The sequence below is a fragment of the Setaria viridis genome, chromosome 5 (genome assembly GCF_005286985.2).
Source record: "Setaria viridis chromosome 5, Setaria_viridis_v4.0, whole genome shotgun sequence".
NCBI classification, from domain to species: Eukaryota; Viridiplantae; Streptophyta; class Magnoliopsida; order Poales; family Poaceae; genus Setaria; species Setaria viridis.
Genome location: NC_048267.2, coordinates 21,902,121 through 21,915,239, shown reverse-complemented (window position 1 = coordinate 21,915,239; position 13,119 = coordinate 21,902,121).

The window sequence follows — 13,119 nt, the reverse complement described above, 5'->3', positions numbered from 1 at the left end:
ATATTTATTATGACAAGATCTTAACAATAAGACCACACTGAACTATAATTTGACATCCCAACCATACGTGATCCGGTTACACATTAAGAACAAATGCAAGATCAGATACACAAGCACATGAGTATGAAGGATCAATTACACACTATCGTGCTATGAAACTCCAACAAGAGGTGCATGCTTTCCTTGCTGAAATTAACTTCAACATACCTGAGAATTTTTTACTACCTAAATCATTTACTTTTGTTGTGACTAGGTATACACATAAAGAGGAGGGTACTGCACTACATGGAGACGAAATGCAACAATCAGATCAAACCACAATAAATGGACTAGCAAGGAATGTTTGGACCTGCATAATGAATCAGTCATATCTCTTGATTCCCGACAGCTCTGGAGGTGCATGAGTACTTGATGGAACGGGCTTGAAGTCTACTTTCCAATGCAGCAAACCACATGTCCTTTGGACTTCCCAATAAAGAGTTATGTTTGATTTAATGACGGTAGGTTTTGTTATCACCCACCTTTTTATCCTTTACTTTACCATTTGTTACTTTGTTTTGTTCATATCCTACAGTCCACTAAAAAGCCACACAAAATATCCCACAACCTTTTTGTAGTATTGTTGCTTTGTGTGTTGCGTTCATCTTATTGCTATTCACAATCGTTTTTCTTCCGCTGTGCTTTAAATTTTTTTCCCCGCACCCCTCATATGTTATCTTGTGTTTGTTGTCACTGGAAAAAAAGTGTGAAAGAAAGACTCAAAAAAAAGAGAAGCAAAAAAAAAGAAAAGAAAGAGAAAAGAAGTTGAAAGGGGTTGTGTTGCGGATCGTGTTAACAAAAGTTTCATTTTTGTAACTCAACTTGGTGGTGATTCTAAACAGCAACGTTTACATTTTGTTGAACGGGTTATGAACTTTGTTACAGTTCCATAGCCTTCCTTGAACAGCCACCTATAGCTCCACAAAAAGATATAAACCGGACCTCTTATTTCGTAAACCTTTCGACCGCTTAATCACAGCTGGGTTACACCACATTAGCACACTCACGGTCCTTGAGAACGGGTAAGAACTTGGATAAGCAAGAGGTGAGGTTGTGTGATTCCACAAATTTTTCCTATTCCACTTTCTATTGCAATATCCAAACATGGTAGGATTTGATTCGAAGTTTCGTGGTAGTCATTGTCGAGAACAAAAAGCCCGGTTGCCTGAGCTGAGCTACAACAACTAGAAAATTCGGTGTTGCAAGCCATGGAAAGGATATTCAATAAACGTTCCCATCTTTAATGGTGGGGTTCGACCTCAGCATGTTCCTGCTACTCCATTAGTCGAGTATGGTGCGAAAAACTCCATCAATGGTGCCTCTGCACGTTCTCTGCAGCAAGAAGGAAGTGCTCATGGGCGTGGCCTTGTCCCCCGTGTGCGCTTCAATGCTCAACACACACGAGGTGATCCTAGCAGTCCTTATAGTCATTATGATAGAAGAATTTTAGATTGCATCCCTTAGGTTGATTTGAGTCTACCCAAATTTGTTGGGAGAGAAGACCCAAGCTTATCTTGTGTGGGAAGAAAAGTGTGACTATATTTTTGGTGTACATCATATCTTGGATGCACAGCGAGTACACTTAGCTTCAATGGAATTCTATGATTACGCTCTGACATGGTGGAACGATGTGCAAGAAAATCAGCTTGTGTTGGGGAGGGATCACATCAACACATGTACTGAAATGAAGCAGGTTACACGAAGGAGATTTGTTCCATTAAATTATCATCATAAGCAGCAGCAAATATATCGAGAAATTGATGATCATTCTGCCCACAACTCATCTAAAGCACCATCAAGGTATTCTGTGCAACAGAGAATAATTCAGCATGTTGGTGCAAGAAAATGTGTTTTTTTTTAAGGAGAACAAGAGTTCTAGACAACGAGAGAAGGTACACGATGCAAAGCTGCAGAAGCAAATTGGCAAGAAGGATGATCATGGAGTTCACAAGTTAAGAAATCATTCATCTAAATCTGCACATATGCAACATATCCCACATGTGGAGATTGCGACTGATCGCTACGATACCTAAACTATTGATCACACCTAATAAATTGGTCATTTTCACATGTGCAACATATTTTGGAGGATATTCTGTTTATGTAGGAAATTGGACCTAAAGGTACATTTTTGGATAAAGCCTGAAACAAGCAATGAACCAGACGAAGGCAAAGGCCAGTGGGCCCAAGAAGGACCTAGGACAATCGGCCTATAAGGGCCCAAGCCGATCGGCCCAGGGTCTCCTAGCCCCCTCTTGAGCTCGTTTTTGGCAAGCAATCCTCCAAGATAAGTTAAGATCTCAGTTTGTGAAGATATGATAAGGATCAATTCAGGATCAAAGAGAATCAGGTGGAGATTTGAAAAGTTATCAAAGATCAATCTCATCCTGAACCTACCGACGTGCTGGGCTCGCATGCAAGTGAAAATAAGACTTCAGAGAATCCAACAAGACTTGGGGACGAACCAGGATGTGAGGGGCAAAAGGAAAGGCCTAGGCCGATCGGCCCAGGGGTTTCCTTCACCCCCTCGCCTTCCAATTTTCGCCACGCGCTAGCCAGACTATAAATACCTCAAAAATCCACCAAGTCCCATATCCAAGATGACGTACTCGATGTGAAGCAGCAGCGAAGTAGAAGGAGCTTGAGGGACACCACTTCGGAGAGACGAGGGCCGTGCAATTGTATAGGGATTAGCATAACTAAGCCCTGGTCGACGTGATCACCCTGCGAGGAAGATCCACACCAGAGTTCTAGAGCTAGGAGCCATCCAGATCAAGGTAGGATCCCGATGGTGATCTTGTGATGTACAATCATTCATGGTGAAATAATAGATTTGTTCATGTTCTTAGCGATCTAAGTATCTCCTTCTATGGTTTTATGCTCTTTCAGGTTTGCTTGCTTTTCAATCTATGATTGATAATAGATTGCTTAGGGTGTTCTTGTGGTCGTGGTGATCGGATTTGCATGCCTGATCTACTGATGAGTATAACATGTTCTTTTGATCGTGACCTTAACCTGCTTGTGTTGATAGAGAGGATCGTGACATGATCTGGCTTGTGTAAGGTGGGGGGTTTCGGGAGCCAGACTGGAGGTGTAGATTTAAATATGCTTTTTACTAAGATCATATGTGTGTTGCTTTGCTATCCATGCTCAAAATTACAACATATGCATAGTCTAGGTTGCTCTAGATTGGTTACCTCTGCTCTATCTGTTATCTGTCTATACATGCTTAGTAGATTGGATCTGAATCACTCATCAACACCAAGTTCATATTAACAATGCTAGTTGAAATAGATCTTGTGCTATAAGTTCTACTGATTGACAAACCTTGGGGGAGTACTCTAAGGGAAGAGCTACAACTGATCTATACGCTTGCGGTTCACAAATTGACGTGCTAACAACCGTCAACAAGCTTTTCTGGCGCCATTGCTAGGGAACTAATAGTCAAGTTTTAGTTTAACTATGCATCTGTAGATATAACTTTTTATTCATAATTTTTTTAGTCTTTTCTTTTTAATCTTTTTGTTTTTGTTCAATCTCAATCAAAAGTTCAATCTAGTTCTTGCCATTACAAAACGAATGACAAGCTTGCTGATTTGTGTGATAATTATTGTGATATGTATTTTCCGAATGATGAGATGAATCAATTGTTCAGTGCTTGTTATTCAGAACATTCAATGTCATTTCCATGTTCATATATTCCATTGAAAGAAATAAATCATGTGCAAAGAAGTGCAATCTGCGCACTTGAAAAACTTTTATCCACATCCAGGAGCGTTGAAATTGAAGGGTATACATCTAAACACGTGAATAAATTGTGCAACAAGAATTTTGGGATTGTTATGAACGTTTCATCACCATGTTTTCACCATGTTTTGAACGGTTTGATCTTGGAATGGTGAAATTGGAGATGTTAAATCAATTGTGTAGTTTGAAAGAAATTTTCATTCTCCCATTGACCTTTTCCAAGGGTGGAGGAATGATACAAATAGCATGATGGCAGTTGAATATGGACCAAATGCAGTCTATTTCTCCTTTGAGAATGGTGTTATGTAAAGCACCAAACCTAAAATAATTGATGACATATTCATATACCATGCATGTACTTTGTTCCTTTTGTACAGTCTTTATTTAGTTTATAAAAAGCTTGGGATAGCTTCTCCTCAAGAGGGGAAGAATGATGAGGACTACATATGGACATTAGACGCCATCATTGTCAAATGACTATGCAAGGTGAAAGCTATATTAAATTTCAATCCTTCTTATTTCCATACGGCAAAACTACTACTTGGATTGTATGATTACAGGTCAAAACACCTTGGAATATTGGAGGAAGTACATGCCCCTGACACCAGCAAATCTTCATTTGGATCATTTCAACCATGAACGGGTTGCCGAAAGTCCTGAAAAGATACAAAAGATTGATATGCAAAGGAAGTATGATGCAACTACAATCCTTGAAGTTGAAAACCTATCTCCGTCCTTTGGATTAGAAGAGTCGAGGATGACTCATTTTCAAGATGAGGAGGATCATGTGCACATGCCAAGCCTCAGTAGACATATTAATTTATCTAGACACCAAGATATTGGATTAAGATACACAATAGAATCGAGGACGACTCCTTTTCAAGATGGAGAGGATGATGTGGACATCCCAGCCATACGTAACCCGGTTACACATCAAGGAACAAATGCAAGACCTGATACACAAGCACATGTGTATAAAGGACCAATTACACGCAGCCGTGTTATGAAACTCCAACAAGAGGTGAATGCTTTCCTTGTTGAAATTAACTTCAACATACCTGAGAATTTTCTACTACCTAAATTATTTACTTTTGTTGTGATTAGGTATACACATGAAGAGGAGGGTACTGCACTACATGGAGACGAAATACAACAATCAGATCAAACCACAAGAAACGGACTAGCAAGGAATGTTTGGATACGTTCGGACCAACCTAATGAAGCCAAACACTTGGATTGCCCCTGTTTTGATCTGTTCGGACCTGCATAATAAATCACTCATAACTCTTGATTCCCGATATCTCTGGAGGTGCATGAGTACTTGATGGAACGGGCTTGAAGTCTACTTTCCAGCAAGAAATCGCATGTCCTTTGGACTTCCCAATAAGGAGTTATGTTCAATTTAGTGAAGACTACATAGAAGCTGAGAAGACGCGTAGGATTTGAAGAGCACCCCGAGAAATGCTTCATCGCTTGACCTTCCACCTTCCAACATGGAGACTTCAGTTCATACCTATATAGGAGGATTGTTCCTAGTATAAATAACCCCTACGTACTACTGAAAAAACAAGTTGAATTATGATAAATAGATAACCATATATGGTTTTGCAGCCGAGCTACTGAGTGCCTTACACACCCTTGTGTTCCTTATTCTTTGAGGACTTGTGAAGAGATTTCTTTGAGATCCCCTAATTCGTGCTCTATGGCTTCAGTTTAGTTGCACCGTTTTGTGTGGATTAATCCCGGATCGTGGTTCTACAGTCGTTCGGTGATTGAGCCGAAGTCTTTAAGGTTTCAGTGCCTCTTACCCAATCGCTTGGTCGCATCCAATCTTCGATGGTACAAAGCTACCTCCGATTGTGGTTCTGTACTCGTTCAGAGATCGAGTTGGAGTTCTCTTCGGTGCCTCTCTCCCCGTCACTCGGTCGCATGCAACCTTTATCAGGTATAAAGCTACTTACCCGCTGCTTGCAACATGTTATCCTTGTTATGAAACCTACTGCCGTGAAGATCAGACCATCCAAAGTACCATTCTTGTAACAGTCCATATCAACTTGGATGGTACTTTTATGAACATCTTTTTAAGTTAGAATATCTTTTACTACTATCAGCAAATACTCAAGCAAAATAAATAAATAAATAAATAAATGTTTTATATGAACAAAAGATTAAACGAGACAAAACAAATAATTTAACGTCGTGAACAAATTAGTCTACAAAGTGGGTAACAGGCAAACAAAAAATATTTTGGATAAAGAACAAATACGTCCAAATGGTAAAAAAAAATTCTTGCATGCGTCCACAAAACGAACAGATAATTAACATGGAGAACAAGCATGTTCATGTCACGATTAGATTATCCTTACAAGCATAGGCACACGTAATGCACCAGATATTTTTTTAAAAACTTAGAAAAGAAAAAAGAAATCATAAAGAAAGAAATAAAAATAGAAGGAAAATTTAGTATTACTAGAAAGAAAGTAGAAAAAGGAAAAGGAAAGAAAAATAAAATAAAAAGGAAAATAGAATAAAAATCTCTACTCCTAAAAAAAGCAAAAGTAAGATTATTTTTTCGTACGTCGGGGGTCCTTCCGCTCGGTCGTGCCGCGCTCCATGCGATTTGCGCCCTCCGATCGCTCCTGTCAGCCTCACTCTCTTTTGCTTCGTCCATTTCTTTTTGCTGCTTACCAATCACGCCCAGCTTTCCTTCCTCTTCTGCCTACCATCCTTCCTATACCCTACGCCGCCGCCCGCCCGCACTTACCCGCCCGATGTCGCCGCCTCCGATCTCGCCCCGTGCGCACCAACCTTTCCTTTCTCCTGATCCCCCCAGCCTATATCAAGCAATCCAAGCGGCGGCGGTGGCACATCGGGGACAAGCGGCGGCGGCGGTGCATCGGGGACAAGCGACGGCGATTCGCGTCGGGGCCAGCAGCAGCAGGGATCCCACACGGAGACGATGCGGATCTTGGGCGGCGACATGGCCCGGCGGTGACCATCTCTCCACCAGCCCTGTTCCCGGTGCAGACTTCGTCTTCGGTACGGATCCCGCTGCCTCCTCCTCCTCCGACTTTCCTCTCCCTCCTCTACAAGGCGTCGACGCCCCTGCACTTCACACCCTCCAAGGTGGCCCCGCTCCGCTGCTCGGCTACCTCGTGCACAGCCTCTCATCCCCGCCACAGACCCGGAGGTCTACAACACCCCCGACCTCGCGCTCCTCCTCACCAGGCCGATGATCCAATCCGGAGAGGGGTGGAGTATGCCGCAGCCCATGTGAAGAGGATGAGAGCCTCCGCAGCACCCCCGCCCTCGCAGCCTGGTCGTCGTGCTGGCCGTCAGGGCAGAGGCCGTGCCACCTCGCGGAAGCTGCCATGCGCCCCTCACCGATCCTTATCCTCATGTCGGTGAGCGGGATGGGCGCGGCTGTTCGCGCGTGGCAAGGAGCTCGATGAGGCAGCGGCAGCCGGCGGCCGCGGGAGGGTCGCCGCCGTCAACACGCTCCATGGCGATGTTGCGGAGGCCCACACCAAGAGGAGACGCTGCTGCTGGTCTTCTTCCTAGGTGCGTTCTTTCACTCGTTTCATGCCTGTATTTGTTAGGCTTTTGGATTTGAATACATAATGTTGAGAGTGTTCAACATTGAGACTGGATTCGTGGTATTGGTTAGCCCTTTTAATCCGCATGCATATTTATTGAAAACCTTGTTGATTGGTGTGTAAATGTGTTACACGCTGCTATAGTGACCTTGTGTCTGCAAAGTCATCTGCATAATAGTTTTCACATGGCATGCGACAAGAGAAAATAATCTAATTCATGGGAGGACCATGATCCGTGAGTGTCTTGTTTCTCTATCCAGATATTGTTGCATAATGAACTAGAGTAGCACTAGGCTTGAAGGTCCTGAGGATGTTTTCGTGTAACTGGACAGATGCCTAATGTTTCTGTCCATATGTTTTGATTGTGTTTTCAAATATCTGTATTTCCTCAGATAACCTTGATTCTCTAGCCTACCCCTGTTTTTAACTCTAATGCAAGTATATCCTTTTCTTTTGTCTTTCAGACATACTACGAATTGCTCATCTGTCCATTCAAGGAACACCAGTAGCTTACTATTGGTGATTCACTACCTAGGTAGAAGGTGGTATTGCAATGGTTGATACTACCCTTTGAGCCTCCAAATATGCAGTTCGTCACCAAAGTATGGTATGCAAGTTATCCTCTCTGTTATTATTGATGGCTTATTTTTTCTATTCTCGTCACAAAATGTTCCTACATGTATGTGTTGCTATGTTTTCTCTGATCATGAAGAACTAGCACTAACAGTTAGCTTAGATTCATTTCTTCAGCTTTTTGATTGAGTGATTATAATCATCCCATTTTGTTACATGTCTCCCTTTGTGTTCCTAAGTTCTTATGCCCTCTCTTAGTCTTTTTTTAAGTACAACTCTGACTTCTCCAATCTATCTTGAAGGCATCCTAACATCAGCAGCCAAAATGCAGCAATTTGCTTGGACATTCTGAAAGATCAGTGGAGCCTAGCCCTTACTTTAAAGACAACACTTCTTTCCCTTCAAGCTCTGCTTTCGTCTTCTGCATGGGATGATCCTCAGGATGCTGTTGTTGCACAACAGGTCTGAACTGGTTATTTTCGTTTATGGTTCTATTTTTAGTGCACATATATATTTGACTTCACCATTTAAGCTACAGTTGGTTGAGAGTTAAATTGACATAGCCTGCCATTGGTGAATTCCCATGAAATGAGTCAGAATGTTTGTTTAACCATAAATATATTTTTGTTCTTCTGCATAATTGCAGTTTTTCATCACCAAGAGTTCCAGATAAGAGGCTGAGTTTGAGCAACAGGTCATTCCATGAGTTTACAATTTGAAGTTATAGTGCACACGTGATGGATTTGGTTTAACATTTTTTCATGAACTTTTGTAGCTATATATTCTTAGGGGATAGAAGAGGATTTGTATCAGTGGAATTGGATATGAGTTGATTCTATAGGTTTGTAGGGTTGTAGCTTATCGTGTGTTTGGTGGCTTTGGTCAAATGAAATTTAGCAATGGACAAGCCCAGATGGGGTGTTCATTTTTTATTCTACGTATACACATGAAATGTTTCTATGTTATGATTAAGACATATACTATATGCTTAGTATTTTAGATATCCAGAATTAATGTTTACTAATCATACCTCTGTGTATATTTTTATGTGCACCAAGTTAAAGTAAAATCTAGAAACTTGAAAGCTTTCCACGATACCGGGAGAATGTCTGTTTACATGATTCTATTATAACATTATAACCTAGATTACCTTATTACTGTTGTTTAGTTTCAGCTTAAAAAACATTAGCTAGGTCATTACACTATGTTTCTGGTAAGCTGGTGACCAATTTTGTAGATGCACACATGGTCGGAATCCATTTACACTTTGTTTCTGGTAAGCTGGTGACCAATTTTGTAGATGCATACATGGTCGGAATCCATGTTGCTTGCTGTTGACATATAATTTGAAATGTTCTCTTTGTCTGTCCCAGGTGTGATTGATCAAATGTCAAAACAAGTATCTTATGTACAGGTATGTGAATGAGAAATCTTGAGTTTGATTACAAATGTTTTTTTCCTTGCAGACATGAACATATTGTAGAATCAATTGCTTGTTTTCAGCATCTCAATACACGCTTCATGTGTGAATCATCTTTGCAAGAGCAGGATAGTTAGCAAAGGGATACCTGTACATAAGATACTATAAAGGTCATTTTGTCAAAAGCATATCGGATGATCAAGCAAAAATATGTTTTAAATGACAGCACAAACATTAAGGTAGTCTGATAGAATCTTTTACTTATTTGATGATGTACTCAGAATTATCTCTCTGGTAGCTTTACTTCCTTGTGTCATTCTTATCAGACCGTGCTAAATGACTTGTCAAAGGAGATTGGTTCTAAAGTAACAGTTGGTAAATTTATCAGAATGCAAATTGGAGAAGGAATTGAGAGGTACAATATATATTTGTCTTATGCCATCTCTATCAAAGTGTTTTTTTCTCAAAGTGCTGAATTGAGAGCTATATATATGTGTTTTTTGGGTATGTTCCCCTAAATTTGTAATAATTGTAGTATAAGAAGGTAGCATTGAGGAAACACATGTTATAATATAGGCAGTATGATTTTCTTCAGGGTGGACTCCACAAACATTTACATCGTCACGAAAGAATAGAGCTGAGGTGAAAAGGCAAAGCATATACAATTTCCTTGATGAGGAGGATATAAAGGTGTGTAATGTTCTTTAGTCTTTTTTTTAAATGCTATCCAGTTGCTCAGCAGTATAATACGTTTGGTTTGATACGTTTGGTTTTACAGCTGCAGAATACGCTCGAAAAAAAGCATCCAAGGAACAAAAAGAGAGGTTAGCATCTCTCATCCAGTTCTATCAGTTGCATAAATAAATCAACTTGTTAAACTTAGCTTGTCTGTTTTTGCCACTTGATTATCCTTTTTTAAACTCAGCAGTGACAATGTATGTTTTTTTAGTTCCCTTGTAACAGAAGTGACAATGCTATGAAGATTAGGTTTTCTACTCTAAGCAAAAGGAAGGACAAGGAAGAGGAGCTATACCAAGAGAAACTGGTGCACCATGTTCCAACACAAATGCAGATAGGGATTCTAACAGAAGTAGGATGCCTGGTCCATAGCACCATCCAAGATGCAAGCATGCATGGATGGATGCTCCTTGATGTCTCCTGGTGATGGCGGGCGCCCGATGAAGTTGGCTCATTGATACCCATTAAGAAGATGAGGTATACATATTGCCATTTCCATTTAGTTTCCACTTCGTGGTTATCACTAATAAGTTTATAACAACTGGGGTGATGATGCAATCAGTTCTTTTCCCATCAAGTCGTGGTTTTGTAAGTCACGTTTTGAGCCAAGGGAAAGGTCTCCCAGAAAAGGAAGGAAATTATTCCTCAAAATGGTGCACATGATGTCGATAAGTTGGACAGTGTAACTGAGATGCTGGCCTACTCATCTTCTGGGGAAATCCAAATCCATCACGTTAACATGCTCGTGCTCCGGGTCGCAGATTGATCCACGTACACTTCATCTGTCTCGTGTACATTATCCAGACAATCTGCAGTCTGGAGAATCTCTTTGCCTTCTTCGAAATGCATTACACATGTTCCTAACCCTGCTGAATGAATGTGTGCTGTGCTCCATTGCTCATCCTCATTTTGATGCCATGTAAATAACCAGATATATTTTGTCGAAGAATGCGCGTTGTAAATACTCTGCAGTATGCAGCAAGTGTTGGGATACGAGGTAGGCTACACTAGCACAAAAAAAAAAATTTCTACCGCGTAAACCAGGAACACTACCATATAAGGATCACGGGATTACCACTCGACGCACTACTAGTGCGGAAGATGTAGATTCGCGTCGATGCAGCGAAGTGGATCAGCGTAGTCGTACGTAGTCGATCACGTCGACGTCCAGCAGCTCCTCAGCAGCTCGTCCATGTGCAGCAAGATCTCCCTCGTGCCGCGGCTCGTCGGCGGCTCGTCGTGGCTCGTCGGCGGCTCATCGTGGCTCGTCAGCAGCTCGTCCAAGTGCTGCAGGCACAACACCTCCAAGGTATCCACACGTGCAGGGAGGAAGCGTCGCAAGCCGAACTGCTAGATCCGCACATTCCAACAGGCGAGGGCGTGGGAAGCGCGGCAGATGTGTTTCACCAAAAGGTGTCTACCCTAGGGCGCCCCCACCCCTCTATTTATAGAGGTTCCTAACGGGCCTCTGGGTCCAAGGCCCATTAGTACTTCTAAACCTAATCCAACTCGGATCACATCCAAATTGGGCTTCCAACCCCTTAAGTGTGTGACCCTATGGGTTCGGATACGTATAGATATGGCCCGAGTACTCCTACTCGGCCCAATAGTCGATAGCGGCCTCTAGAAAGACGTGCCAACTCCTATACGCACACGAAGATCATATCAGACGAACCATCACAACATAATATACTGTTGGAGGTATGCCCTAGAGGCAATCATAGAGATGATGATATTCCATTTGTATCCATGATTTGTATGTTGTGTTCATTGAATATCCATTGAAGGCTACTTGAATTGATTTGCAATTATGTGAATTGTATGTGAAACTCTTTACTTGTATGGTTATTCTAAAGTTGTCCCTAGTCGGAGTTCATGTGAGGACACACATGAATATTAGACTAGCACATGTATTAGTTGATGACTATGTTTCACAAGTCATGGACATGGAGATGTTGAACTAATAATGTGGACACATGTGGAGACATGTGCTAGGACTGACCCAACACGAGAAGTAGTTCTCTCTTTAAACAACATATACGCTTTGTCCGTAGACCTGAGATTGTCGCATGTATTCCAGATGTGGATCGACCTACTTAGGGGCTATCAAACGCTACGCCGTAACAGGGTAGTTGTAAAGGTAGCTTTCGGGTTTGTCAAGAAGCATGCTATGAGACATGGTCAATCAAGATGGGATTTGCCCCTCTCTGATTGAGAGTGATATCTCTGGGCCCCTCGAGTGATCGGATCCGAAAATGCATGGCCATGCTACGTACGGTTAAGAGTTAACCTACAAAGGGATTCCGAATCACAGGATCGAGAAAGAGCGGTCGGCTTGAAGCTAGACCAAATATCGTGAGGCAAATGGAATAGCATGTATATTATGTTGTGATGGTTCGTCTGATATGATCTTCGTGTGCGTATAGGAGTTGGCACGTCTTGCTAGAGGCCGCTACCGACTATTGGGCCGAGTAGGAGTACTCGGGCCATGTCTATACGTATCCAAACCCATAGGGTCACACACTTAAGGGGCTGGAAGTCCAATTCGGATCTGATCCGAGTTGGATTAGGTTTAGAAGTACTAATGGGCCTCGGATCCAGAGGCCCGTCAGGAACCTCTATAAATAGAGGGGTGGGGGCGCCCTAGGGTTCACACCTTTTTGGCGAAACACACCTGCCGCGCCTCCCACGCCCTGGCTTGTTGCAACTCGTGGATCTAGCAGTCCGGCTTGCGACGCTTCCTCCCTACACGTGTGGATACCTTGGAGGTGTTGCGCCTGCAGCACTTGGACGAGCCACCGACGAGCCGACGACGAGCCGCGGTACCGGAGGCGATCTTGCTGCACGTGGACGAGCTGCTGAGGAGCTGCTGGACGTGATCGACTACGTACGACTACGTTGATCGACTACGTACGACTACGTGATCGTCTTCACTGCATCGACGCATATCTACATCTTCCGCACCAGTAGTGCGTCGAGTGGTAATCCCGTGATCCTTATACGGCA